Consider the following 5,446-nt stretch of genomic DNA (forward strand, 5'->3'; position numbering starts at 1 on the left):
TTCCAAGCTTTCTCTATTGATACTGAGAAATCCCACTGGTGTAAGATTTTATACACACAAACACATTTTGATAGTGTGTCAGCCATTTTACTAAATGTGTCTACTAACTCACAGGTTTTTTTTGTTTGAGTCTTTGGGGTTTTCTGAGTAAACTGTTATATCATCTACATAAAATAATAGTTTTATCTTGCCTATATGAACACCTCTTTATTCCTTCTCTTGTCTCATTGTCCTGATAAGTGCTTCTAATACAATACTGACTATGAGTGGTGAAGGTTGTCATCCTTGCCTGGTCCCCGTTCACAAGGAAATTATGCTTACATTTTCTCAGTCAAGAATGGTTTTGGCTTATATACAAATTCTTTATGACCCAGATATTCCACTGATTGGAATATACACCTAGAAAATATAACTGAGGCAAAAATAGAATTTGTACAACAATATTCATAGCAGTGTTATTTACTATAGCAAGAACAGGGAAACAGCCCAAATATGCAACTACAATCAACTGGACTGAGAAATTTTGGTACATTCACATGATGGAATACTATGCAGCATGCAAGTGCAATGATTTTGAAAATAACTACATAACTAGGGAGGGACTGGAGAGCATTATGCTGAGTAAACTAACTCAGTCTCATAAGGACAAATACTGTATAAGACTATTATTGTATAAATAGAAAGATAACTGGTAAAATGTATATGAGGATCCAAGGAGGGGAAAGTAGGAGCAGAGGGGTGAAGATAGTCATGGGGGTAACCATAGTGTCACAAATTTGATGAGTGAAGGGGGGATGGGTAAAGAAAATTAGATCCCGTGTGAAAAACAATGTATACAAACTTTGTAAGCAAACCAGTATAAAATAAAAATTTATTTAGAAAAATAGTTCTGGCTTTTGGTTTTGCAAATCAGTTTTCACTATGATGAGAAAATTACCTTTTACTCCTATTTTGTTGAAGGTTTTAATAACAAGGCAAAGGTATCTTCTTTTGATACCTTCTGCATCACTCAAGATTTTACCTATAGAATCCTTCAATATTGCAAATTGAAGATTAATTTACTTCTTAGTTCTTTCAGCTTGAGAACTGAGTATGTTCTTTCTTTCTGGGTTCCTAACTCCAGCTATTTCCACATTTTATTACAATATTTTGATCAAGCTGCCTTTTGGAATTTCCTGTTCTGTTCTCCTACTTTAGCATTCCTTCCCCTTGTTTAGGCTTTATTAAATTCCAGTGCAAATATCAGAGTTTCTTTTTACAACTATTTTGGGTCTTTTCTTTCTTCTTTGTCTTTATAATGACTTTTTCCCCCCATGGATGTTGTCCTTAATGTTATCCTATAACTCTCTGTTCTTCCATCATCAGAGCTCAATGTGTTGTACTTATTCTTGAGAGTGTTTTTAAATTTAATTGGGATGGAGTAAGTTTCTATTTTGGTTCTTGTGAACTTATTTTAATTTGTTCAGTTTCAATTTGAACCTGCATGTATGCAGTTGATAGTCAGTTCCATAGATAGCCCCAGTTCTTTTTCTCACTGCTTACATTGAGTTACTTCATCTACTTTTACTGTGAATGTGGTCAGTAGTCCTCAGTAGTCAATCTCATTAGTTAGATATTTACAGATGGTGAGGTAGATGTACAAAATCACTATATGGTGTTTTTTTTAAAAAAATTGTAATTCATAAATCATTATTTATAAAAACTACAATCAATCTCTAGCCTAATTCTTCTCAAGTCCTATTTTCTAACTAGCAATCCTTCTTTGATTTTGCGTTTTCTTCTTTTGCATTCCAGTCTCTAATTATTATTAATCCTTCCTTGATTGCATATATCATCACTTTAAGACAGCAGAAGTTGGTAGAAACTATCTGTTTCTTCAACTTTAATTTTAGTATTGGTGTGTGTATTTGTATAAGGGTATAATTAACAATATCCTGACAATAATAGCATTGTACTTCAGAATAAAGCTTAACATATTCTCTCTTTTTTTTTTTAGAATGAATGGTACATCATTTCTCTTCAATTTGTTATTTCCAGTACATTGGATTATGTGATTGTCTGATTAAAAATGACCAATACCAGTATATCTCAACTCACTAATAAGGAAGATACTGATCTTGTGCTATTTAATTTTTGACAAATTCTAATTTTCCTAGATTAATACTTTGTACTCTTTCTGTCCCAATTATTAATGAGTGTTTGTTCTCATTTTTAGTCTTGCTACTTCTCAAAAGAAAGTAAAAGTGTCAAAAATAATGTCTGCTAAAACAGATTCTAAGTTAAAAATCCATTAAAAGAAACAAAGGACATTATATTATAATGATAAAAGAGCAAATTTACCAAGAAAGTGTAACGTAATAAATATTTATATACTCAATGACAGAGTTCTAAAACACATAAATTATAAAAGCAGGGTGGCATAAAATGAGTAAATGGTTCTCAATAGTAGTAAATAGTATAACAATAATGTTGTTATTGTTAAGTGCCGTTGAGTCATAGGCGACTCATAGTGACCCTATGAAAGAAAGACCTGAACACTTGTATAACTTTCATCCTTTCTCCAGGTTCATAGGGTTTCTGGAGGCAAGCTATTTCAGAAGTGGATGCCATTCCTGCTTCCAAGCTTCTTTTAATCAGAGAGCTCCACAAAACACTATCCACCATGGGTAACCATCATTGCATTTGACACATCAGTGTCACAGTGTTCAGCTTTACAGCAACCACAAATTACCTCTGTACAGCAAATGGACAGACCAGGGCTATACGACCTAGAAGAGTGTTTGACCAAAAAGAATTAAAAACAGGCCTGAGGACCACATATTCAAGTCACCCATCTTTTAATATAATACTTTAAACAATGAACAGATTAAATAGAAGAAAAATTGACAAAAATAAAGAAGATAAAAGTTCTGGTATCTCTCGTGCTCCCCTGGGACATCATCTTCCACCCAGCAGCCCTATGTCCTTTGTTCTGCCCTCCAGCACTTCATTTCCTTCTCTCCCCACCTTCCCCAGACTTACTTTCTTTCCTAGCTGGTGATAAGAGACCTACTCCATCACTGTAAGGAAAAAACCCCAAGGTGAGGTGACTCCTTCCTCACCAGATGAAGAAGAGAGGAGAGGTGAATAGGTTAGCTATTACCTCCAACAAGGAATTATGTACTTCTTTTTTTAAAAAAAAATTAATTTTAATGAAAGTTTACAGATACTTAGGGTTTCCATTCATGCATAATTGCACTTTTCTCCCTGCCCACTCCTCTCCCCTAATTCATGCTTCTATTTGAAAAATAAAAGAAAAAACTCTTACATTGTAATGCAGTCCTTCCTCCCAAGTCCACTCCACTGTGCAGCCTTCATTCTGGACTCCTGTCATGACAATAATACCCAATCATACATCCCTTTTAAACAGTCTCTCCCTCATCTGTTTCAATGCAGTATACATCATTCATCACCTTCTTCTCTGTCTTCCCTCAACCCCGATGTCAGTCCCATTTTACAACAGTGGCCCTATGCAATATTTGTCCTTTTGTGACTAAGATCTTTCACTCAGTATAATGCCCTCTAGGGTTATCCATTTTGTATAATATTTTATGAGTTTCTTGTTTTTCAGTGCTGCATAGTATCCCATTGTGTGTGTATACTAGAGCTTCTCTTCCATTTGTTTGTTGATGGGCACTTGGGTTGTTTCCAGCTCTTTGCTATTGTAAACAAAGCCGCAATAAACATGGTGTTCATATATCTGCTTGGGTGGCAGTTATGGTTTCTTTAGGGCAAATTCCCAGTACTTCGACCCTTGAACTTTGTCATTTCTCTCAGACTTTGCCTACATAAGAACAGTTTTCTCTCTCAACCAGATCCACAGGAGGAAATAGGTATGAGGATGGCTAGTAGTACCAACTGAATCTTGGAGGATTGTACTGTTGCAACTTTGCCTCTTTTCTGGGCCTTTGTCTGCTCAGATGAGAGTGACTATCCTCTGAGCAGCAACAGAAAAGAGGATGAGTACATAGGTCAGGTACTAACACCAAATAAGACTTGAGGCTGCACTGTGTGGACATTACCATTTCTCTGGTCATGTATCTGCTCAGGCAAGAGTAGCTTCCTCCTGACCAGCCACATGAGAGGAGAAGGTGCGTGGGTTGGCCATTAGCACCATCTGAGACTTAGAGGCTGCACTGTTCCAACTTTGCTACTGAGATGGACCTGTGTTGCTCAGGTGGGGACAGCTCTCTCCAGACCAGCTGCTGGAGAAGAGTTACTAGAACCAGCTGAGAGTTGGGGGACAGCACAGTTGGGTCCTAGGTGCTTCTCTGGTCCTTCATCTGCTCAGGCAGGAGTGACTCCCTCCTGACTAGACAAAGTAGATGAGAATGATGTGACGGTCAGCCAAGAGCACCAACTGAGACATGTGGTAATGCTGCTTGAACTTAACCACTTTCCTGGATCTTTTCCTCAGAGCAAAAGATCTCGGGCTCCTGGAGTTTTGCCTCCCCCTGAGGTAACTGGTCCTACTTCATCATCCCATTCCTGACAGAGAGAGTGCAGCAGTCAAGGGGAACCTTGCCTCCATTCCCACTGGGCACCAGCAACACTAAGGACAATTACAAACCTTTGTTGTTGTTGTTAACAAATTATCCTTTATTGAAATATTTTAATCTGTAGTTCTTAGCTAGCTGGGCATTCCACAGCAGCACTGTTGATATCTTCTATGATGTCATGAGGGTGGTGGCAATCAACATTGAAGCCCCCAGATTGAGCAGTTACCAGAATCTCTTTAATAGTTCCAAAGAGTTATCTGGTTAAAAAATTGGTGTCACATCTGCCAGGCAATGCCAACAATCTCATCAAAAGTGATATTCCCACTGTGTTTAATATTTTCCGTTTCTTTCTGTCTCTGGGTCGTTCCTTAGGGCTTTGATGATCAAGGCAGAGGCAGAAGGCACCACTTCAATCTGGACCAGTCTGTTCTGAATGGCCAGTTTTGCTGTAATCCTTAGTCCTGTCTAGTCACTAGTGGCTTTGTCAATGTCATCATCAACCTTTTTTGGAAACAGACCCAGAGGGCCGATCTTGGGAGCCGGGGTGGAAGTGGCACCAACTTCCTCACCAGTATACTTCAGGTACATGAATTTAATCTCGTTGGGGTTGAACTTGGGATGCATGGTGGAAGGGGCTGATGTCAGATGTACCCAGATGAGAGATAGCCAAAGTAAGTTGCACCAAGGCCTCCTCCAAGCCTAAAGCCGAAAGACAATTACAAACTTTAGAAGAGGTAGGCAGCACTTAATGTGAGATTCCCACAGGGCTGCACTGCAGACCAGATAGAAATTGAAAGACTTCAGGAAAGGTGAGATTTCCCACAGCCCAAGACCATAAAGGACTTCTGGTATAGTGAGTTGCCCTCTACAGTAAAGGAAACTCATTAAGTCTAAAACTTATGAACAAT

The 5,446-nt window shown here is 38.2% G+C and overlaps 1 pseudogene; it reads right to left on the reverse strand.

Annotated features, from left to right (window-relative positions):
* Positions 1-4,665: 4,665 nt before the first annotated feature.
* Positions 4,666-5,162, reverse strand: LOC102843266 (annotated as a pseudogene).
* Between the last annotated feature and the right edge of the window lie 284 nt (positions 5,163-5,446).

The sequence above is a fragment of the Elephantulus edwardii genome, unplaced genomic scaffold (assembly GCF_000299155.1).
Source record: "Elephantulus edwardii isolate Elephantulus edwardi_28Jun2011 unplaced genomic scaffold, EleEdw1.0 scaffold00437, whole genome shotgun sequence".
Lineage (NCBI taxonomy): Eukaryota > Metazoa > Chordata > Mammalia > Macroscelidea > Macroscelididae > Elephantulus > Elephantulus edwardii.